At 38.2% G+C, this 25,482-nt stretch overlaps 1 long non-coding RNA gene across 4 annotated transcripts in view; it reads left to right on the top strand.

Moving 5' to 3' along the window:
- LOC119873876 overlaps positions 1-25,482 on the top strand; it is a 284,170-nt gene that overhangs the window by 107,936 nt on the left and 150,752 nt on the right. The window lies entirely within an intron of this gene.

The following is a 25,482-nucleotide window of genomic DNA, read 5'->3' as shown; positions in this document are numbered from 1 at the left end:
CAGTTTCAGGCACAGTTCACACTGAATAAATGGTGTTTTCTAGTTCCATATAACAGGCTGATGAAAATATGCAAAGGACACCTCGTCATTTTATATGACAAAATCAAATGATAGCCCTAGGAAGCCTTACAAAAGACGGAGGAGGCTTAAGGGTGGAAGAGCTCATAATCTCTTTGGAAAGATTATGGAGGATGGAACATTTCGAAGATGTCTTCAGAGGTGAGTAGAATCAGGACAGGCAAGGGCTGTAGGAAACTGTTCTAGGTATAGAGATCATCGAGACAAGGTAAAACCAAGAAAATATTATTTAAATCTGGGAACTGTATAATTCAGTAATTTGGCTGCAACAAATAATTGTGGTAGCAAATAAAATTAGAAGGGCAAACTAGGAGGGTTTAAAGTCAAGGTAAAGTTTTGCTTAATTTAGTACATAATTCAGATTGCTGAAATTTTGTTTGTTTGATTTTGGAAATAAGAGAAACAATAAGGGAAAGGAAGAACACATAAGAAATAACTTGAAAAGAATTTATAAGCATTTCCTTCACATTAATACTGAATCTAAGAACAGGTGCTAAATATTTTCCAAGTGATTTTCAAAGTGGAAAGAAATGCCCTTGAGAAGCTGTCTTATTAAATATGTGCTTACAAATACTGGGAATCAAGGATACTCTATTTTTCTCTCTTTAGTAATCACTGGAAGGGCTTAGTTACCCAAAAAAGCTATCCATTTATGAGGTGTCACACAATCATTTGAACGGTATTCATTCCATTTCAACTGTGTGCCCAGGAGCACGTCATGCAGTGAAGATAGAAAATGATTCATAAAAGGCACATTTCCTGTCTGCCAGTAACTCAGTGTAGTTGGGGAAAAAGACTGATCCATACATAGAAATTATCATGGGGATACCCGCTGAATAGTTTGTGACCATCAAGTGAACCATGTTTAGATCTTACAAAACTTACAAAACTCAGTACTGAGACCCACTATTCTTCTGTTTTCCCCATTCTTCTTCCTTAGTTGTACACCTAGCATTTGACTAAGCACATAAGATGGAAGATGGAATGCAAATTTCTCCCACAGTAAAAGGCTGCCTTTATTTTGATCACAAATACATAAATCACAAGATGCTTCTTAATGTTCATCTTGGGGAACAATATAATGCAGTCTAAGAGCAATTCACTGGGATTTACAATCATCTTCTCATTTAAAGGCAGATCTACTCTAAGGGAAGTAAAAAATAGCTTTTTTGGGTGAGGGATTCAAATGAATTATTTGCTTTTTTTTTTTTTATAAGTAAGTCAGGTGACTAATTTGTGCAGTTTTGAAAGCTGGCCTCTTGCCAATCAACAAAACAATTTTAGGGAATATAAAATTCAGTTTACCTAAGACTAATCTAAGAAAGAAGGAAATCTACTTTTCAAGCTAATTTTTGGGATAACATGAATCAGAAAGTTTTTAGGGCTTTTGAAAACATTTAAAACATAAAGTTTTAAGAAAATATTTCTAAGAGTTCTTGATACTAGAAAAATTTAAAGGATGTGCAGGGTGCTTCCATTTAATTATTGATAAATTTCATAAGGTCAGCCAAAGTGTATGATCCTATATCTGCTCTCAAGCAGTTTTCTTTTTCAAGCAATTTTCAATAAAGCTGTGATGACTTAAGCTCATAAAAACTAAATATCAGGCAACCTCTAAAGAGTGCTCAATAATTAAAAAAGAAAGTATATTAAGATTGTTTGGTAGTGTTTTTTTTTTAATTATTGAATTCAAATGACACTTTAGATCTGACATATACCAGTCATAAGTCATCACCATTCTATTTTAGGGCAAGTTAGGTAAAGTTAACAAAGACTGGTAGAGAGAGAAGCACTTCAACAGGTATAATGAGCGTAAGGTATTTTTGTTGAAAGAACTTGGATGCATTTCGATTAAGAGTGTTTCACTGTGAATAGAGGTAAACCCTGTTGCAGCCACATGAACAGAGAAGGATTTTATATGTATATAATCAGAGTTCCAGAGATTGATGCAAGATCTTCCATGATGTCAACAATATAATCAAGCATTCAGGCATTCTTCTTGCCATCTTTCCTTATTCTTCACTGTGGAAGGTGGCTACTGGATCTTGAACCATCATTTTTGAATATAAGAAAATGGAAAGGAGAAGGCCACATGGCCAAGAGCTGAAGGGGCACGCCAGTCTGCCTCTTCCAAAAACTTTCTCTGAAGTCCCAACTGTAGCGTCTGCTTACAAATCCCTGGCTAGAGTGGGGTCATGAGGCCACCCATAGGTGCAGGGAGCATGAGAAGGTACTCTAATGTTCCAATGGTGAAGTTGAGAGAATGATGTGAGAAGGATTCTGTGAATGGTTTTTGTGTAGTCTGTACTTAGTGTCTGTCCTAGTGACTTTTCAATTTCATTAAGTTGGAGAGAGTATATCCCTATTTGCTGAGATAGACCTGGTTTATTTCTAATATCCAGGTGCCCTATCTAATTTAGCATTTGTACTGTTTCTTTTTTCACTTAAAAATGAAATATTATCACTGTTAGTTGCCTTAAAATAAACTGGGAAGTGTTAAGTAGACCTCTATTTTGTGTTTCTGGATTCTTCCGTGGTCTTGTCTAGAAGTATGTGAGACCTATGTGCAGTATGTTGGCAATGTAACCAATATCTCCCTTTCAAGACCAGCATGCAGGGTACTCAGTGATAAGAATGAAGTGTTCTTCGTCAGTAATGACATAAGATACCTAACTCCATCCACTTTTGATCAGTGGTAGACATATTTGGTTCTGCGGCCCCTTCAGGTCACCTGGTGTACTAGCCACTCATACAGAGGCCAGCGCTTCAGCTTAAAGTGCATGAAGCTGGGAGTTTGATATAAGGTGGAATCAGTGGGAAATTATGGGTTAGGTGTTTATGAAATGGGACCTGAAATAGAAGTGCACAAGAGAATTGTCTGACTGCTCTTACATAGAGATTTCATTATTCATTTTATGGTATAAATCTACAAATGTCTTAGTTTTGGCAAACTTGAGACAAGAATAAGAGTGCAAATACTTTATTTATGGAGTTCAGGTAATATCAGTTGTGTAGAGTGGAAGGGAATCAGAAATATTGGTGTCCAATTTACTAACATACAAAATAACCCCCAGTGCCCGTCACCCATTCACTCCCACCCCCCGCCCTTCCCCCCTTCTACCACCCCTAGTTCGTTTCCCGAATTAGCAGTCTTTACGTTCTGTCTCCCTTTTTGATATTTCCCACACATTTCTTCTCCCTTCCCTTATATTCCCTTTCACTATTATTTATAGGGAATCAGAAATAAAAGAGGCCAGTAAAGGCTGCACAGTTATGCCATTTTCCATAGTACATGGCTGGAGCTTAGTTCTGCAGAGAAACTCCAGGAGTGGTGCAAAACACACATTTGGAATTATTCCATTAAAGGGACACAGTATTGGAGGGTATATTTGGAGAATTGGGTGGGTATAGCTCTGGAGAATTGTTAGTTGGGGGTTGCAGCAAACCTTTTAGTCTGCAGTGATCTAAAAAATAGAAGTATAATAAAAATTAAATACTAAAAATGTGCTTAATAAATTAGATAACGAATGGGTAATATTTACCGTTCACTATGAGTACCATAGTGGTACCACTGACAACATGAAAACCAGAAGACACAGAAGTGCAAATTAAAAGAATGGTAGGTAATGCTATATACCTATTAGAATGGCCAAACTTAAGAACATTAAAAAAAAAAAAAGATTTATTTATCTATTCATGAGAGACACACAGAGAGAAGCAGAGACACAGGCAGAGGTAGAAGCAGACTCCCTGTAAGGAGCCCAATGTGGGACTCGATCCCAGGATGCAGGGATCATGTCCTGAGCCAAAGGCAGATGCTCAACCACTGAGCCACCCAGACATCTCCAGAACATTGATAATACCAAATGCTTGAGTAAATGTGGAGCAACAGGAACTCTAATTCATTGTTGGTGGGAATGCAGAATGGCACAGGCACTGTGGAAAGCCCTTTAGCAGTTTCTTACAAAATACTTTTACTATATAAACATACTCTTACTATATGATCCCACAATCCTGTTTCTTGGTATTTACCCAAAGGAGTTAAAAACTTATCTCCCCACAGAAACCTGCAAATGCATGTTTATAGCAGTTTTATTCATAACTGCTCCAATTTAGAAGCACCAGGATGTCCTTTCGTAGGTAAATGGGTAAATAAACTGTGATACATCTGGATAGTAGGCTATTACTCAGCACTAAAAAGAAATGAGCAATCAAGCCATGAGAAGACATGGAGGGAACTTACATGCATATTACTAGTTAAAGAAGCCAACATGAATAGGCTATATACTGGCTGATTCCAACTCTGACATTTTGGAAAAGGCAAAATTATGAAGACAGTGAAAAGATCAGTGGTTGCTGGGGATGGAGGAGGAAGAGGGATAAATAGAGCACAGAGGATTTTTAGGGCAGTGAAACTACTCTGTATTAAAGTGTAATAGTGAATATATGTCATGATACATTATCTAAACCCGTAGATTGTACAAAACCCAGAGTGAACCCTAATGTGACTATGGACTTTGGTAATGCTGTGGCAATGGAGGCTCATTGATTTTACCAGATGCAGCACTCTGTTCAGGGATGTTGGTCGTGGGGAGGTCATGCATTTGTGGGGCAGAAGGTATAGTATATGGGGAATCTCTGTCAACTTCTGTTCAACTTTGCCCGTGAACCTAGAACTACTCTAAAAAATAAAGTCTATTAAAAACCACAACAAAACCAGAGGACACTGAAGGATCACCAACAACTACTTCGAACATTAGTAGTTTCAAAGACTCTGCCTGAAGGCTGCAATTTAACATGTGCGGCTGTAGAAGGTACATTTACTCTGTGATGTAGGATGTTTCTTTAGATCAAATGAGTCTTCTTCTAAATTAATTGTGCTCATTTTCAACTTCAAGTTTTCCTGTGCACACACAAAAGTGAAGCAATGGCTCTTATAGCATTGGCTCCATTAGCAGAAGAACTATGCAAATAGTTAGATACACCTCTATTTTGCAAGTGTCATCAGATGCTGCCAACAGAAATTAGTAATTCTAATAGTAATTCAATTTTTGTTCTTTCAATTTATGGAGTTAAAGTAAAGTTACTGTGGCTTCATTGTGTTGAAAGTGACACAAATGATCCTGTTGGCATTGATACTGCAAGATTTAGTAACAGAGTTCAACATGAAAATAATGAAAATAATGAACTTTAAAAAAGCTTTTGTTATCACACAAAGATAGTTAGAAAATAACAAGTTTTGTAGCAAAGCTGCTGTACACAAAGCAAAATAAGACACCAGAATGTCAATAAGCTGCTTCACTTTCTATTGCCCATCATCAATCAGCTGTGGAAATGTTTGAGTCTTCAAACATTGACCTTAGGCCAACCTAAAGGTCCTACAATAACATTAAAATTTATATAATTTATTTATATAAATAAACAGTATCTTATTGCATATTATTCAAAGTCAATTAAAAATCTTCAAGCAAACAATTTAATGAACTTCACACCAAAACTTAAGTTTTTAGCAGATTAAATAGCAGATTTAAATAACTGAAAACAATACTTACAAATAAGAAGACGCTGAAAGTTATCCTTAAAAAGCAAGAGCGTAACCAAATGACTTAACTCAGATACAGTGGTTTCAAATTTTAGTTTTGCAGTTTTGTAAGAGAGGTTGATATCTCAATTCTTTGGATGAATCTTTTGCTGCAGCTGTGTTTTTGGTAAGATAAATTTATATACTGGACTGAAATAAAATGGAGAAGTCCTAAGGTTTTGCTGCATTTAAAAGAATCAGAAATAGAACAAAAATCAGAAACAAGAAAGAGATAAAGTGTACGCTGTATGGAGGTAAAAAGGTAACACCTGTGAAAATATTTATGGAAAGCATTTCAATGAGAAAAAATTTAGAGTTGAGACTATCTTCCACTTAACAGAGTTTGTTCTCAGCTTATCGGGTATCTCAGTCTCTTTAGAAAGAATATAGTCTTAGTTTAAAAATACTATGGTCTGTATAGAAGAGTCATTTGAACGTGTCAAAAAGTTTATTTTATTTTATTTTTTCAGTGAAAGTTTAAATTGATTAGCCAGCAATGCAAATTTAACAAAGATTTTCATTATAATGAAAAATTATAATTTTTCATAATATTATGAAAAATTAATACCAACAAGCTCACTTTAGCATATACACTCTTTAGAAAAAAAGTAACATGGCATTTCAAGCAGAAACAGCCAAGAAGTTGAACAAAGTGGGTATTACCTGACTTAATGTAACTTAATATACATAAGTGTAATTTTTTATTTTTATTTTTATTTTTATTTTTATTTTTTTTAAATTTATGATAGACATAGAGAGAGAGAGAGAGAGAGGCAGAGACAGGCAGAGGGAGAAGCAGGCTCCATGCACCGGGAGCCCAACGCGGGACTTGATCCCGGGTCTCCAGGATCGTGCCCTGGGCCAAAGGCAGACGCTAAACCGCTGAGCCACCCAGGGATCCCCAGGTGTAATTTTTTAATTTTAATTTTTATTTATTTTATTTATTTATTTATTTATTTATTTATTTATTTTATTTTATTTTTTATTTTATTTTTTTGTAATTTTTTTAGAAAGAAATTTTATGTTTGAGAATAATTTTTGATAGTAATATTTTGTAGGACCATTAATGTGATTACCTCTTTTGGCCAGTAGTTATTTAAAAAAATTATATAGTGATTTTTAGTACCCTTTTTGTTTCAAGATTGCCCTAGTCTTGATGTGTATTATCTACATAATTGAACCTCTCCCTAAAAAGCTTAATGTTTATAAGTATGAGCTCTTTAGTAGCATCTTATCTATTATTTGTAGCAATTATGGGTAATGTGTTAAGATTATATACCTGTCTATTATATTGCTCTTTTAAATAAGATTGGATTGTTTTTCAGATATGGCAGAAATAAGTAAGGTTACTTTCTAGTATTTCGACAATTGTGTTAAAGTCTATGACTCATAAACATCTGTGCCATCTCTGTATCTGGTTTTATTGATTATTTTATTTCTTGATAATGGGTCATATTATCATGTTGTTTTTGTTTGTTTGAGTGTATTAGAACAGGGAGACTGAGGTGCATAATGCTTCTTTTCTGGAAGAAACTCACCTTCTATCAGGCCATGAATGTGGTCGGTTAGGACAATCTAGTCCATAGAGAGTTGATTTGGGGCTTTGTTGTTGTGTGTGTTACGATCAGTGTGCCACAGGCTTGAAAGTGTCCCAGTGGTTCAATGCTGCTTCCTACTCAGCTTGAGACCTAGAGTCTCAGAAGGTTTCCTTCAAATATCCTGCCCTGTGACTTCAACATGTCCATTGAGCCTGTGTCTTGGTCCTGGGTATCTCTCAGCATTCCTGTCCCTCCTCGGTGGTAGACTGCTGGTATCTTGTATTCGTGCAGGATCTCCAGTGCTGGAAGGTTTCTCTTATTCACCTGCTCCACCGTCAGACACAAGACCTGTATGTCTATGCCACAGAGCAGATCTCTCTCCATTCTTCTGCTTTTTTCTTAGGACAGCTTGGTTTAGACCTCTGAAAAAGTTGATGAGTAAGTGTAGACCCTATGTGTCTGGCGCTCCCAGGGACTTGCTATATCAACCCTACTTGGCTTTTAGGATTTTGTTAAATTTGTAGCTTTTTTCTTATTCACATCCTGGCAGGTTCCTCCTCTTCTTGCTGCTCTGCCAGAGGTGGAATAATTAGTGGTTCTGGTCTCTTCTTGGAGGAGCTTGCCACTCTGGCTTTTAGTTCATTAGCTTACCCAGAGGCTTCGGCTCTCTGATGGGCTTGAAATGTATTCTTTGCATATTATTCGGCTTGCTCTCATTGTTGGGGTGAGAGTAACATTCACTTGTGACTTTCTATATTAGATGTTGACAAACTTTGATCTGTGGGCCAAATCCTGCCCATCACCTGTTTCCATAAATACAGTATTATTGAAACACAGCCATGCTCATTTTGTTTACATAGTTTCTGTGACGAAAAACTGAGTAGTCATGACAGAGACCATATGGCCTGTAAAGCAAAAATTATTTATCATCTAGCCTTTTACAGAAAAAGTTGGCCAACACTTGTTCCACATCTTCAGTAGAAGCGGAAGTCTCCTTGACACTACTAAAATTTTGTTGCATCCTGGAATGAAATTCCATGCTTTGAATGAGACTTACTGTGTTTATTTGGTTAAAAGTGAGAATGTTTATTCTATTACACACTGCTGAGTTTTTTTGTTTTTTTGTTTTTTGTTTTTTGTTTTTTACCAGTGCATATGTTTTGTTTCTGATTAACCAGAATCTCAGATCCGGATATTTGTTTGGCAAATGTTAGGTCTTGTTCTTAAAAAATAGTGTGTTTGCTAGTAAAAATGACTTGGACTGGATTTTGAGTTGTTTTTCAATGAGATTGGTTTGCATTAATCTATTTCTCCTTAGCTTCCTAGAGACCAAGGACTCCCTTATAAGGCCTTTGATAGATGTTATCAGGTTATTGGCATAGTTTTGATAAAGGAAAAAATTATTTATGTGTAGTTCATAATTTGCATGGATAATTTACATGACCATGTTATCTCTGTGAGTTCTTTGAATATTTAACCAAGTCTGTTGGTAAATGTGAGTTCATCACTATTTTAGGCATCATTGCCAGGGAGATGAGAAATTCAGCAATCAATGTTTTTTTTGGTTTTAACTTGTCAAATTATAAACAAGTCTATAGGGAAAAGCACAAAGTAGGCTAATCTTTTTAATACTCATTTAATTTTTTAATACTCAGTTTAATTTTTTTAATACTCAGTTTTTAATACTCAGTTTTTAATACTCAGTTTAATTTTCATCTAGACCTTTTTTAAAAAAATATAACTCATTTTAATATTATGTCAAATGTTTTTCTGTATCTGTTGATTGAGATGATTGTGATTTTTATCCTTCGTGTGGTTAATGTAATATATTGCATTGATTGATCTGTAGATGTTGAATCATCCCTGTATCCCTGGGATAAATGTCACTTGATCATGGTATGTGATCCTTTGATTATATTACTGAACTTGGGTTGCTAATATTTTGTTTAAGATTTTCACATCCATGTTCATCAGGGATATTGGCTTATATTTTCTTTTCTTTTGGTGTCCCTGTCAGTTTTTGGTATCAAGGTAATGCTGGTCTAATCAATTCAGTTTGAAAGTGTTCCCTTCTATTCTATTTCTTGGAAGAATTTGAGGATTGATATTAATTCTTCAAATGTTTGGTAGAATTCACCAGGGAAGCCATGTGGTCCTGAACATTGGTTTGTTGGGAAGTTTATTTATTTATTTATTTATTTATTTATTTATTTATTTATTTATTATAGTCACACAGAGAGAGAGAGAGGCAGAGACACAGGCAGAGGGAGAAGCAGGCGCCATGCACCGGGAGCCCGACGTGGGATTTGATCCCGGGTCTCCAGGATCGTGCCCTGGGCCAAAGGCAGGCGCCAAACCGCTGCACCACCCAGGGATCTGTTGGGAAGTTTTTGATTAATTCAGTCTCTTAACTGGTAATTGGTCTGTTCAGCTTCCCTATTTCTTCAGGATTCAGTCTTGGCAGGTTGCCTGTTTCTAGGAATTCATCCATTTTTTTCTAAGTTGTCCAATTTATTGGGGTATAACTACATATAGTAGTCTCTTAGGATCCTTTATATTTCTGTGGTATCAGTTGTAATGTCTCCTCTTTCATTTCTGATTTTATTTATTTGAGTCCTCTCCCCTTTTTTCTTGCTGAGTCTAGCTAAAGGTTTGTCAATATTATGTTATCTTAAAAAAAATCAGCTCTTGGTTTCATTGATCTTTTCTATTGTCTTTTTAGTCTCTATTTCATTTGGTTGAACTCTGATCTTTGTTGTTTCTTGTGTCTTCTAACTTTGGGTTTTGTTTATTCTTTTTTTTCTAGATCTTTGAGATGCAAAGTTAGGTTGCTTATTTGAGATTTTTCTCATTTCTTTTTTTTAAAGATTTTATTTATTTATTCATGATAGACACACAGAGAGAGAGAGAGAGAGAGAGGCAGAGACACAGGCAGAGGGAGAAGCAGGCTCCATGCCAGAGCCCGACACGGGACTCGATCCCGGGACTCCAGGCTCGCGCCCTGGCCAAAGGCAGGCGCCAAACCACTGAGCCACTCAGGGATCCCCAGATTTTTCTCATTTCTTGATTTAGGCATTTATCACCAAGAACTTTATGCACTCATCGGTATGAGTTTCCAACAATATTCTTAAATGCAGTGAATATTTAGACATAGAAGCTATGGGAAAAGGAGGATGTGCCCAGTGGTTTGTATGTGGGATGCCCAGAGCAGAGGAAATTCTCAGGAGCTAAGTAAGCTGTTGCCTGACTTTCTTGGGGTCACAAGCAACTTCCGTTTGTGTCTTGGCATTAGCTGGGGACTCTAACAATTATGGCCAGCACCCTGCACTCGCCTTCCCTCCCCAACCAGAGGGCTTGTGGTTAGGCCTATGAGTGATCAGATATTTGTTCTCTGTCCTTGATGACAAAGAAACTGTGATCTTGTTCTGTGGAATGTTTTTCCACTCTTTCAAGTGTGTGATCATATTTTCAGCATTTGATTTTACATTCAACCACGAAACTTACTGCCCCATTCTTAGTGAAGTTCCACTGCCAGCAGCTTGCATGAGGCAGAATGCTGATTTAGCTCCTAGGATGCACTGAGCCGCATTGCCATGGTAACCAGCAGACAAACCTGAGAAAGGCAAGGCTGCAGAGGAACTGTAGTCATCACCAAACAACAAATCAAAGGGAAATGTCTCAGGAGAGGTTTCTAATTATCACACATTTGTCCTTGCAACCAAACCGGAGTGTGAAGGAAATGGCACCGCTGGCATTGGCATCTTTAGGTCACAAAATCAGGGAAACTTGCCTCTGCTCCTGCAGGAAATCCCTAGAGCCTCCTGCTGCCTTAAGGTATATTGAAATAGATTCTTAGATTGACCTTTTCCTGTGTGTTATCACCAAGTCCTTAGTAGTGATAACTAGAATGCTCTATAGCTTAAGGTAGTTTGCAGGCAGCAAGGCAATTTTAAAAAGTCTCACATCTGTGAGCCTGATAGCTAATAAACATCTGAGATTGTTCTCTGACATCTTGAAGACATTGCCTCTATTGCTTCCTTTCTTTTTTTTTTCTTTTTTTGCAGCCTTTGAATATTAGCAAACTTACCTCAGTAATCCTTAATGCAAGTGGAGTACACATGGATATGTTTATATGCAAATGTATGCAAATCATGTTACAGTAAGACAGGCTTCCTAACAACTGATAACATCTATGTTTGCTCACGAAGAGAGTGCTCAAGGTTACAAAGCTATAACTAAAGATTTATAATTTTCTGGGGAAAGAGTTGTAGAAATCCTTTTCCTACTTTTAAATAAGCTGAGATCAAGGCTGTCCAAGCCTTGAGACAAGGGAGGGAGGTGATAAATGAAGACACAGCATCACATGAATAAAATTCATGTTGCCTTTGGTAAGAGAGCCACTTCGACCTTCTTGCGGTCAGCCTCATCTACAAAGGTGTCTGTGTTAGTAGGGCTCTTTTACACGTCTGTTCTGCATTAATTCATATTTCTGAATGGCATATGCTGGAGGCTGGCCCGAATCACCTTTGTTTTATTAAAGGTGCATTTAAGGTCAACTACCACTAACTGCATTGTTAAATATTGATTTAGCCATTCAAATTAATGTAATTTTCCATCTTTTCCCTACTTAATGTATACCAGCAACCCATGACCCAGCCAGACAGAAGATCAATATGTGGGTACTCAGCTTGCATTGAGGCTGGGTTGACTGCTTTCTAGAACTGCTTGCTTATTTTCCTGTGGAAGGCTGTGTTCAGGGTAATGGGCCCCTGGCTCATCTATTTACTTCCTGCAAAACTTCGGAATGCTTTCTTTCTTTTTAAAAATATTTTATTTATTTATTCATTTGAGACAGAGAGAGAGAGAGAGAGAGAGAGAGAGAGAGAGAGGCAGAGACACAGGCAGAGGGAGAAGCAGTCTCCATGCAGGGAGCCTGTTGTGGGACTCAATCCTGGGTCTCCAGGATCAGGCCCTGGGCTGAAGGCGGTGCTAAACCGCTGAGCCACCGAAATGCTTTCATCTCTTGCAGGACGTTACTGACCTACTTTAGTGGTCAGTGTTTCTTAGGGTTCTGAACCAAGGCTTTCCCTTGTTTAGGGAAAGACTTATCAAGAAAGCAAAAAATGAAACCTGCAACATTATAACAGCAGGGTCTGTGCTACATGGATTCATCACATTTCAGAACCTGAAACCAACCTTAAAATTACTTCATTCAGCACTCTTATTTTTTGGCTCATGAAACTGAGGGTTTAAAGGACTTTTCAAACTGTTGGGGTCAGGACTAGAATCCTTGTCTTCCAGATTTCTCTTTTCATTGTACATATCGACCTCTAATACATAGTGTTTGACTTTCTGTAAACTGGGGCAAATTAAAGGACTTTAGTGATCAGGCTCATTAAAGACACCATTGCATCCAACCAAAGAGAGCCTGGTGTAAAAGTTTATTTTAGCAGAGATGAAATAGAGATTCTATCCTGAAGGAGCTGCCATTGTGAGGCATTGTGCCATTGCCTTCTTTGGAAATTTTCAGTTTGGGTCTCTAATCACTACACAATACCAACTGGCTTGACTTATTCTAATTTAATATAAACATGGAAGAATAACTATAATTTTAAGATATGATCTGAAGCTGATGGATGTTCTTTTCCTGCCTAGCCTCCATTTAAGCTTTGAGGTGCTAGGGTGGAGGGGAATGTTTGCTACCATATACAAAAAGCCTGCCTAAGAAGGCAGGAAGCATTTGAAGAAACAGAGCCAAGGAATTAAAAGAGAGACCAAACCTTAGTGACATCAGTGTCTGTATCCAGCCATACCTAAAGCTAGTGATATCTCTGAAAATTTAGGTTATACAAATCAATAAATTCCCTTATTTCCCTTTTTTTTTTTTTTTTTACAGATTTTTATTTACTTATCTGAGAGAGAGAGAGAGAGAGAGAGAGAAAGAGAGAGAGAGTACACGCAGGGGGAGGGGCAAAGAAAGAAGGAGAGAATCTCAAGCACTTGCTGCCACAAGTGCAGAGCCCCACCCAGGACTCTATTTTACAATCCTGAGATTGTGACCTGAACCACCAAGGAGCCCCAAATTCCCTTATTTTCTTAAGTTGGGTTTTTTTGTTTCATTTTGTTTGTTTGTTTTTTTGAAAACCACAACTATGAGTCTCAACTTCCTAGCTAATACATAAGCAGAGTTGGGTATTTGAGAAGTACCTGGACCTTGATGGGGATAGGGTCCAGTTTCTAAACCATAAGATAGTTTCACAGAAATCTCTTAGAGCATTTCTACCTGTGTTATAAAAGGCTAAGTGATGGGTCTCTGGTAAATGTCTCCAACATTTCTCTCAATCTCTGGCTTGTGTCTAGATAAATCCAGACTTGCAGTATAAACATAAACTGACATTTTATTTTCAAAGCCCTTACACAACGCCAGCACTTTCTAGTGTTTAATAACATCTTAATAATTGTATGGTACAAAAGCCATTTCTATTCCAAAACCAAAATGGTTCTCCAGTAAGAAAAGACAGCACCACAATTCAAAGTAGAGACTTGTAGTACTGGAAGAGTCACTTCAGAGACTGGCCAAGGCTCTCAGTTTGCTGGTGACACCGGAACTCAGAGGGTTTAGGTGATGCTGTGTAGTGCCTTCGGTGCAGAGCTGACATGAATGCCCGCCTCTCTAACCACACTGTCCCTTGCTCTGCCTTCCTCAGCCTCATGCACTTGCTAGTACTCCATCTCTTATCTGGCAGTAGACTGGGAGATGCTTTCTATTACTGGCTGTCTAGGGTCAAAAACTTGTCATGTTGACATGATGTAGAATAGCAGCTCTAGTTACAGACAGCTGCAGATGCAAGTTAGTTTGTGCTCACATTCTCTGAGTGCAAGCAAGGTAGTAGCACTCCAGTCCAGGTACAGCTTAGCAACGTAATTAGAAAATAGAAGTTTAAACCAGGCAAGAAGAATTAAATTACCTGGAACAAACACAGTAAACAGAATCAAATCTTTTGTCTCAGCACCTGGTTACGCAGTAAAGCATGGGGATCAATGACAAAATCCACCCAGCTTTTTGATGGCATCTCTACCTGCTAAAAGCAGTAGAGATAGCAGATTGGAGCATTCCCGTCTCTTTGGGTGGTTTTTATTCACATCACATAGGCCTCTTTGCAAACACTCTACAGTTATGTGCAATTAAATGACCTCACTCGTTGACAGAAAGGAGGTTTGATATATAAAAAAATATTAGATATTGATGATTTTTGCCTCTTTTTATGTATTGACTGTAGTGTACACAGAGAAAAAGCCTATAAGAACTAAAACATCAAAATTATAAAATGTCTGGATGTGAAGTTCATAAAGCTGAAACTACTTTTTTCTTAAACAAAGGCAGATGCTTTGTGTAGATGGATATCTCTTTTCTGTGTTCTAGGCATTTACTTTCATTTTTGAAACCCTTTTAAGTGCTACATGAGCACCTGGCCCTGGAGTGAAAAGAGATTAAAAACACCTTGGGGAATCTTAATTCCTTCTAAATCACTTTTTCCCCCTTAAAAAAAAAAGGAGTTGGTCTCGAATGAAATATGGAACCTTATCTACCTTATGAATAATATCCTCTTTTTTCTCCTCTCTTACTGCCCCAGAGTTCCAGGGCTTGCTGATAGATAGGGGGTGATTAAAAATTCTCATCGTGCCTATGTGCCTTGTGCCCTCTCCTTTGTCATTCTGCAGTTGGGTATCAAAGCTGTAGCATCTATGTTCTTTGAAGACTAAGCAGGTTGGACATGCAATTTAGATGAAAAACAATTACTCTGTGTTAGCTTGCTTTTGGCAAGAGTGTATTAAGGCTCATCTCATTGATGGGAAACAAAAGCTGCACTTCATCTTCATGAATTTCAAATGAGAGAGAGAGAGAGAGAAAGAGAAGGAAACATGAGTCTTCTGGCAGGAGCTTTTCTGCATAACCTTTCTCTGACGAGTTGGTGCCTTTCTTGCTAGCATACCCTTAGCGTTGGCTTGGATAATAATGTGTTTCTCGCCCTTGCACAGATGGTGCAAATGATCATGCCGCTCAACTGGTGGGGAGCCTTTGAAACATAAAAAGAGGACTAAACAGTTGAAGTACATGCTGTGGCTTCTTTTTTTTTTTTTTGAATTTAGGAAAGGAAGAGAATTCATGGACACATTGCACTGACACCTTTTGTTACACATGTGTTTCGTTTTGAGAAAACAAGCAAACAAAAGGCGTACTTGTGATTTAAAGTTATGTTGGGGCCTTCAGAAGCACCATGTTGTCTTTTCAAGGGCTCTGTCTGAAAAATCTTAGCTTAGAGAGTTACATCAGATCATCAACTTCTAAATAACGTGTTACGCATTGCTTGTGGTGTCATAAGGAGCTCTTGGCCTTGACTGTTGAGGGACAGCCTGCCAAGCCATGTGGGCTGTTGCTAAGTGGGGCCCAGCCTTGCTCTTAGAAGGCCAATGCTCACCACCAGCATCATCCAGTTAAAGAACACAAAGGAAACATCAAATATAGTGTTGAAAAGGAGTAAAAGCCATCCAAGCCCAACAGCCTTTGTCTGTGTTTGTAGGAATGTGTGTTAGGGAGAAACAGAGCTGGCTTCATGGGAAGGGAACCTCTGTGGTTGCCCCAGTCCTGTGCTTTGCAGGCTCTGCGCATATTTCAGTGCTGTGCTGTCATTCTAGAAAACTTTCCCTTTGCTCTGGGCCCCCCATATTTTATAGCTGGTCCTAAGGAGGAGAGAGACTTTATCGAGGAGGATAGAGAAGGGAAGGGTGTTTTTGGGTGGAGCCTGTTGCTGCCCTCTGTCAGAATTTTCTGGGTGCAAGCCTGGTTTATGGTTTCCTTAGTACCAGTGGAGCACGTTGCTCCCAAAGGGCAGGCTCAGTGATTGGTCCTCCTCTGGAGATGCCACTCAGAGAAACGAGGTTTGTCCACGTGAGTTCTATGTTTCTTCACATACTCACTTCAGGCATCATTTTCTTCTCAAAATCTATTCCATATCTGAGGTTAATGTTCATAACAACATGTGGTTTGTTTACTCCTGCCTAACAGGTGGAGACCCCCCCCAGCCCCGCCACTTTTTCTAAGAAAGCAAGTTCCGGGTTTCAGTTTAGGCTATGAAAAGATTTGGATTCCTGTATGGCATTTATGGTTTAAAGTTAAATCACAGATTTGCCTTATAGCCTATGATCAAGTTCTAGTCCCTAAGCTGGCTGATGTTGGAGGTTGGGTAAAATTCTACTGAATCCCTTCAATTTAAGTGTATTATATGGGTGAAAAAAGTGGGGTCTTGATGAGATGTACCTGAGGATATTTTTGAGAAGCTATAGTGCCTAGAGCAAGGGCTTTGCAGTAAAAGAGAACTGAGCCTGAATTCTGGCTCTGCCATGTAAGAGTATATGCTTTTAGGAAAGTCATTTTGCTGCATTAAGACTCAGTTTCCTCACCAGTAAAATGGGGATAAGAATATGACCTTTCAGAGATTGTGTCAGTATTAAATAAAATAATAAATATAAAGGGATTAAAATAGTTCATGGCACGTGGTGCAAGTTTTTAAAAATGATTATTATAACTATATACATTTAATTATTTAGAGTAACTGGCCATGATTCTATCTTCCTAATCTTAGCCCCCTTATATGGACTAAACTCACCATTCAAAACCCATGTTCAGGGGTGCCTGGGTGGCTCAGTGGTTGAGTGTCTGCTTTTGGCTCAGCTCATGATCCCGGAGTGCGGGGATTGAATCTTGCATCCGGCTCCCCGTAGGGAACCTGCTTCTCCCTCTGTCTATGTCTCTGCCTCTATCTCTGTGTCTCTCATGAAGAAATAAATAAAATCTTAAAAAAATAAAGCCAAACCCATGTTCAAATGAGACTTCCTAAATGTACGTAGAACAGAAAAGAAAACAATTGGGAAGGTATCAGCTAGCTTTAATTAATTTTTAAGGATATTTCTTAATAAAATATCTATAACTTTTCTGTATAAAGTATGTGACTTCCTATCCAATGAGCTTAGAGTTAGATCTATGTAGGGCGTGGACACACAATTTTCTGCCTCTGAATCTGAATGTCTCCCTTTATATCAAATAGTTTCCCAAATGTCTATGTAGTCTAGCTAGTGTCAACAGCTAGCACACATTATACGAATATGTCATTATTTTAAATGATAAAAAGAAAGTGCTCAAACTCATCTGAAACCCACAACAACATAATAATATAAAGGCTTTCCGTTTATTGAGCATTTTGCTCACTCCTAAATAGTAGGCCTGTGACTTGTAGCTCTACTGCCACTCCCTTAGAGGAGGTCCTTCATGGCTAACATCACAGCTGTGACATGGAAACCTCTGCTTTCCATCCTGTGCATGAGATCCTTTTGGGAGGTGGATTTTTTTTAAATAAGTAGATCATGTTTATAAATTCTTCATGCAATATAAAATTTTGATAACTTGTACATCACAGAAGCAAACTAAGTATCTCCTGCAAACCAATTTTAGGGAGTTTTCAGCACTCCCTAATTTGAATATCAAGAGTTTAGCACAAACACTTGTCTTTAGCGATGCATTGTTCATTTGGATTTTCTAAGCCTTTGGAAACATTCTCCATTTGGTGCTCAGTAGTTTCATGAACCACTTCTCTGAGCACAATCCTAAATTTCATCAAAGTGTGTGGTTTTGATGAGGAGGCAGGTTTTATTCAGGTCCCATACAAAAAAAAAAAAAGTCTGAGAGAGGGAGGTGTCATAGAAAGTAGCCAGATAGTTCGTCTAGGTCAGCCAGTACATTTTGTGAAAAAGACATCGTGGATGAGCCGTTAACTATTTGAAATAAAATCATGCAGATAGAAAGTACAATCCAAAATAATGAAACTGTCAGAGTTTAGGGGAACATTTCATAACATCTCAAAGTAATGCCACATACATTGTGTATATATTTTATACAAGAGGAACAATAACTCACATTTTCCTGAGAGCAGATTTTTTTTTTCTGAGAGCAGATATTGAATAAAATGAACATTAATGGGTATTAACAATTTTCCATTATTAAAATCTCAGATTGTATACTTTATAAAATTACATTAGGTATAAGTATAGGTCTAAAGACACCCTTCTCTCTAAACATATACATACGTTTCACATTGCTGCGTAGATCTACTAAATGTATTTTTCTGCCTTCCAGGGCCTGTGCATTTTAAAAATAAATAAATCATTTAAATGAGTCAACTGATTGTTATGCTGACTGTATTAACAGAGGGGAAGTTGTATCACTTTTAGAAAACATATCACCTCTCTTTCATACAGTTCTCTTTCTGGAAATTCTCAGATAATTTAAGAGGAAAGAATCCAAAATAAATGAGATTTTTACTAAAACAGTATTAATTTAATATGGTAGGCAGTTGTAGTGGTAAAGGGGAGCCATTAGCATAAGGCTTTGCTTTCTGGGGATCCCTGGGTGGCGCAGCGGTTTGGTGCCTGCCTTTGGCCCAGGGCATGATCCTGGAGACCCGGGATCGAGTCCCACGTCGGGCTCCCGGTGCATGGAGCCTGCTTCTCCCTCTCCCTCTGCCTATGTCTCTGCCTCTCTCTCTCTCTCTCTCTGTGACTATCATAAATAAAAAAAAAAAAAAATAAAAAAAAAAAAGACTTTGCTTTCTGTTCTATAGTTCTTTGAAGTTATTTATTTTTAAATTAAATTTATTACTTTTGCCAGGAATTTGAGATTACCTATACTATAATTTTATCACTTTTTTAATTGAGCTATAATTGACATGTAACATTCTGTTTGTTTCCAGGTGTACAATGTAATGATTTGATCTTTATATATATTTTGAAATGATCACTACAATAGGTCTAGTTAACATCCTCATTACACCTGATTGCGGCTTTTAAAAATGAAGATGCAAGCTGTATTGAGTATTTGCAGTAGGATGGGTACTGTGGATTAACATTAGGGAGGAAAATGATTTAGAAGAAAGAGGTCAACTTCGTAGAAAGATCTAAGTTTGAGGCCAGCGAACATTCTTCATGTGGCATCATGTGACTCTGGGGCAAGTGTATAAAGTTCTTTGCCTTAGCTTGTTAATTTGAAAAGGTTATTATTAAGATTACATTCAATACACAAAGCATCCAGTATATTGGATAGAATGACTCAGTAGACAGAACCTGACAGTACTAATTATACATCGGTTTGTGCCAAGCCCTCTGGACTTCTGTACACAAAGTGTGCAAAGTCTGAGCACCCAAAAGCTCATGAATTATACTTTAACACTCTTCTACAAAGTGCATTGTGAAAAACCATGGTGTCATAAAACCATAACCCACAGAATGAAGTTGTGTGCCTTTGACCTTTTTTGGTATCACTTATAAGAGAAAATAATTGCTATTTTTCCTTTTTTTGCCTTTGAAATATAGCATGGTGGCAAAATTAGTAGTTATCTTTACCAGTCTATGTGTATATTGAATTGCTGTTTTTTAAAAAAAGATTTATTTCTTTTTTTTCTTTTAAATTTTTATTTATTTATGATAGTCACACAGAGAGAGAAGAGGCAGAGACATAGGCAGAGGGAGAAGCAGGCTCCATGCAGGGAGCCCGACGTGGGATTCGATCCCAGGTCTCCAGGATCATGCCCTGGGCCAAAGGCAGGCGCTAAACCGCTGCACCACCCAGGGATCCCAGATTTATTTCTTTATTTGAGAGAGAGAGCATGTGCAGGGAGGGGCAGAGAGGGAGAATTTTTAAGTAGACTCTCTGCTGAGTGCAGAGCCTGATGAGGGGTTTTGATCTTATGATGTGTGAGAATCACAACCTGAGCCAAAACCAAGATTCAGATGCTTAACTAACTTAGCCACCCAGGTGCCCAAATTTTGTCTTCTTAAAAGAAGACGTTTGCTCCCTTAGATTTCTTATTTTATATTATATATAAAATAAGAAATTTATATATATATATATATATATATAATTCCAGACTTTGTTTAGCTTAAATGATTGAGCGGAGCTTGCAATGCTGTTGTTTTTAAATGCTATGTGTTCTTGTTGGTAGAGAAATCAGAGAATTTCTGTGTACTTAGAAATTAGAACAAAATGTGGCTCCCCCACCCTTACAAACAGTTCAGAGATCTATATTTTAGATTATCCCAAGTTTCTACTTAAGAGCTATGAATTATAACAGAGATCAGACTTTTCTATGTGTATCAGGTTGTCAGCTATAATTAAACAAAATGCCCAGAGCTTTCCATTTGAACATATATGACAATGAACCAGTGATCAAAAAATTGTTGTCAAATAAAACAATACCAGTAAGTGACATCTGCATTTGTTCAGAACCTCGTATGGTCCTGGCACATATCTACTTTTCTATAAATCTTGAGCTTCAAAGAGGCTGAAAATTCTTTTTGTATTGATTTTTTCCTGGTTGATTTTGTTGAATAAAGCTAATGTGCAGTCATGAGAATGAACATAGAAGGGGCATTGGAAATGTGGCATTTGTCTAATTTCCAGGACAATAGACTAATACCTCTGAAAAGAAAATTGATTCAGAATATGATACAGAACACATGCTAGAGTGAATCGCCGAGTCTTGAATTCATCTTGAGCATGAAATGTTAGTACCTCTGAGACTATTCACTGGAAATCCAGAAATGTTGTCGGCTTCTGACAGATTTCTTTTTCTTTCAATAAAAATCAGATCTGGGTTGGTGCTAGCGTTAAGCCCTCGGGTAGCTGGAATGAAGCTGCCATCCGGTGAAATTCCACTATTTATCATACCAGCTTCACGGGTGACTTAAATAGTCCACCCCCAACATTTTGACACAAAGCAATTATTTTGCTTTAGACAGTCAGCATTTGTTTGTTTGAAAAGGTTGTTGCTAAAAGTACCATCCTCAGATAAATGTGCTCAGATTTGTATTTTAGATGTATTTCACAGCTACACTTTTATAAATCGGTTGGAAAATAGCTAGATACTGATTTATGGTTGACAGCTAGGTTTAGTGGTATTCAGAATTTCTGCAAGGATACTTTGACTTGTTCCCTTGGGTCTTTACAGCTCATGAAAACTCCAAACAGTTTTAAAGACAAGAGGAAGAAAAAAAAAAAAACCTTTAACACAATATGTTCAAACCTCAGTGGATTATCTTGTTCCAGATCTCCCAAACTAGTTTAAATTTCAAACATTTTTTTTCCAATTGTTTGTTTGGACATTTATTGCAATTGTTTCAATGTGTTCGGTGAATAACAAAAGGTGCACTCAGGGCTTAATTTAGACATGAGAATGCCCAGGTCCAAGTGCTATCTATACCTTGTGATTGTTTGTGTCATTTTTCTTGTGGGTTAAGAACATATATTCTGGAGTCTGTTTACCTTCCAAAAGGGCTCTGTAGGAAATGTTGCCCAAGTTACTAAACTTCTTTTGTTTCAGTTTCTTTGTCTATATAAATATGGATGCTGATGGTACCTACTTCATGCGGTAGCTGTGGGGATTAAGTAAATTAATGAATTTAAAGAATTCTGAGGGGTGCGTGGGTAGCTCAGTCGGTTGAGTGACTGAGTCTTGGTTTTGGCTCAGGTCATGATCTCAGGGTCATGGGATTGAGCCCCAAGGTAGGCTCTGAGCTCAGGGGGGAGTCTGCTAGAGATTCTCCTTTTCTATCTCCTTCTCCCTCTCTCCATGCTTGTGCTATCTAAAAATAAATAAATCTTTAAAAAAATAAAGAATTTTGAAATGTTTGCCTTATAGGGAATTTGTGATAAGTATTATCTTCTATTACATGTATATGTATATGTATAGATATGATATATGTGAGTATATAGGTATATGTATATCCTTAATGTGTGTATGTGTATACATGTGTGCATAACAATATGTAGTAGAAATAGACATTGATAAACCTAAAATATCTTCAGTATTCTTTCATATGTCTTATTCCTATTCCCATCATTGGTTATATGAAAATTGCTGTATTATCAAATATGTGTTGAATAACGTAAAATACTAAACTGGGCTCTTTATCAAAGCTTTGTATAAAGATGATATACGAAGCTGGATGCTCTCAAGGTTTTTCACTTACCCCTTTGCTCTCATTTATCCTCAAATATTTTTATGTATTTTGTTAGTCTAGATTCCATTTAAGTTGCTGGAATGATCCGTCCAGGATCTTCCAGATGTGTTTATATAATTCATGGTGTGTGAGCATTCTCTGTGGCAATTCCATATAGATATCAGGTTTGAGCAAAAGACACAATAAAGAACCTAACACAACATCTCTGTTCTTTCCCCTTATGAAGAAAGTGATTTTCCTCTTCTCTGTTCACTTTTGCCTCTTCTGCCAATGTTCCTTGGAGACTCCAATAACTGCTTCTTTTTCACCATTCCTTCACATGCCATGCTGTCTATCCCAATCTCTACAAGATTCTTGTGTTTCTCTTGGTCAACCATTGCCTTGGAGCATGAGCATAGACATGTGGTGCGGGTGAAGAGCGAGTTGAAAATCGGTGCAGGAAAATCAGGGAGCCCTTTCCTCCAAAGGATGGAAAATGCTCTGGGCTCCGTCCCTGCCTCTAAACCTAAAGATTGACTGTGTATATCACTTGACTTTCCTCTGTGAGTGCTCGGCACGGAGTGGTATCTACTCTTCCTCTTTTACATTTTTCATCTTAAAGATCCAATTACCTTCTCTTAAATATTCCAGTGGGCCCACTGACCTAATAATTCTTTCATCCCTAATTTCCATCATTATCTCTGCTTGAAGTTACCTCACATGCACACCTCAGCCAGAGAATGTGTGTGAAGGACACAATCCCCCTCTTTACAGGAAAGTTGTAGAGCTGAGACTCAAGTGCGTATCCTCATTTCCTGGGGGGCATTTGTCAGGTATGCTATTTTAGATTTAGATGTGGCATCAGTGATTGCAGTACCAGGGCTGGTTGTGCTCTTCAGAAATGCTGAGACAGGCACAGCCTGGGAGAGTCTAGCAAAGTTCATCACTCACTGAGTCTCCAGGTTCCATAGTCCCAAACATTTTCTCCCCGGGTCTGTTCCTTTGTCCGTCTCTGTGACTGCCAATGCCAGTCAGTAGTTTGCAATATGTTCTTTCTGATACAGAACCATCAAATCTCTGAGAAAGATACAATTCCGTATTCTCAGGGATTCAGCAAATGAAAACAAGTGTTGGTTTTCCTGATGATGTTTGAAAGGTTAACTCTCTGGGCTGCAGTCCTGGGAGGCATAGTGCTGGTAAATAAAAGAGAATATTAGACTCATAATAATCATGATTCTTATTATTACCTACCATTGTTGAGAGTCTGCTGGGTGCCAGACACCATCACAAGTGTTTTAGGTATCGTAGGTTTGTTGAGCTACAATATAGCACAATGGCTCTGCAAGGTAGATGTTATTTCTTCCACTCTACCTTAGTAGGCTAAAGCTCAGAGGGAGGAAATTCTTGCTCAACATGTACTACTCCAGAGAGAGGTAAAGCCTCCCAGTGACTAAATCCTTGCCTCCCCCTGCAGAGAAGCTTAGCAGCTGAGATGCTCCAGGGAGTTTGGATTCTCTGGTACATTTTGTTTTGGAGAGGAACTGCCACCTGATGGAGATGCCAAGGGCAGTGTCAACACGGTCTGAGATAATGCTCAGCTGGCTTGTGTCATCTGTGTGTACACAGTCCATGGGGAAGAGGTAAAGTGGTTGCCAGGCAAGGCCAGTGGGGCTCCCCACCTTCTCCAGAATCTGCTCATCTCCTGATGACCTGTTCATCTCACTTACATTTTTGTTTTTAGCAATAAAATATGCAGAGCACAATAGTCCTCATTTTCACCATTTGTAAGTGTACGATTCTGTGGCATGGAATCCATTTACAGTATTGTGTAACCATCCTGTACTCAAAACTTTTTCATCTTCCTTAACAAAAACTCTGTGCCCATTAAACAGCAAATCCCACTTCCCCTCCTCCAGCCTCCCTCACCCTCTGTTCTTCTTTCTGACCCCATGAATTTGCCCATCCTCAGCATTTCATACACGTGGAATGTTTGTCCTTTTGTGTCTGGCTTATTTTACTAAGCGTGCTTTCAAGGTCCATCCATATTTTAGGACATGTAAAAATTCAGTCCCTTTTTATGACTGAATAATATCCCATTGTATGTATATATCACAGTTTATTTATCCATTCATCTGTTGATGGACCTGGGTCATTTTTTTTTTTTCGGAAGGAAGTCATTGGATGATTTCCTTTCCCAAGACCTCAGGGAACCTCACCCCACATACTGCATACATATCCAGGGTTTTGTTTTGGAGAGTTTGTAGTGGTTCATGGTGTCTTAGTCAGCTTGGGCTGCTGTTGCAAAATAACAGACTCAGTGGCTTATAAACAATAGAAAGTTATTTTTCGTAGTTCTGGGGGCTGGAAGTCTGTGATTAGGGTCCCAGCACTGACGGGGTCTGGTGAGAGACTTCTTCTGAATTGGAGACTGCTGGCTTCTCATATCCTCCTGTGGTGGAGAGCAGAGAGAGAGGAAGCAGGCGCTCTTGTGTCTCTTTTTATAGGGATGTTAATCCTACTCATGATGACTTCACCTTCATGGCTTAATTATGTCCCAAAGACCCATCTCCTAATACCATAACATTGGGGGTTAGAATTTGAACATATAAATTTGAGGGGAGGACATAAACCATGAGGTCTTTCAGGATGGACCATATAAAGACTGGCAATTTAAAATCGATTTACCAAGTATATTTATTGAGCCCCAAGTAGAGGTCTGTTGCTGTATTTGATAGGAGGAGTTTCCATTTGCAAATAATGGATATACTGCTTCCTAGGAAAGCTTACCCCAGGGCCCACACATGCACACACACTCCTTCACACTTCCAGTCACCATCCCCGCTATAGACACATAACACCCTTCTCTCCCTCCCAGATCCCATCCCCCAAAAGTAAGTAACTATGAAAGCATGCATCCACGTGCAGAATAGAGGAAAACTGATGGAACGTATGAGGAAGGCAAGATAGCTGTTCCTTTGAGTGGTCAGGCAGCCCTTGGAGAAGAGATAGAATTTGAACCAGATCATTGAAGATGGACATGGCTTGTGTAGGCATAAAAGAGTTGAGGGTAAGGGTCTATCAGGACAAAGAAACTACTTGAGTAAAGTCTTGGGAGTCTGATGTGATTTCTGGGGAAAGGTTTATGTTGGAGAAGGGAAATGGGGAAGTATAAAGGGAGGAAAAGATAGATGGTAGAGAGCTTTCTTTTTCTTTTTAAAAAAGATTATTTATTTATTC

The sequence above is a fragment of the Canis lupus genome, chromosome 11 (genome assembly GCF_011100685.1).
Source record: "Canis lupus familiaris isolate Mischka breed German Shepherd chromosome 11, alternate assembly UU_Cfam_GSD_1.0, whole genome shotgun sequence".
In the NCBI taxonomy this organism is placed as follows: Eukaryota; Metazoa; Chordata; class Mammalia; order Carnivora; family Canidae; genus Canis; species Canis lupus.
This window is presented reverse-complemented; position numbering and strand designations above follow the sequence as displayed.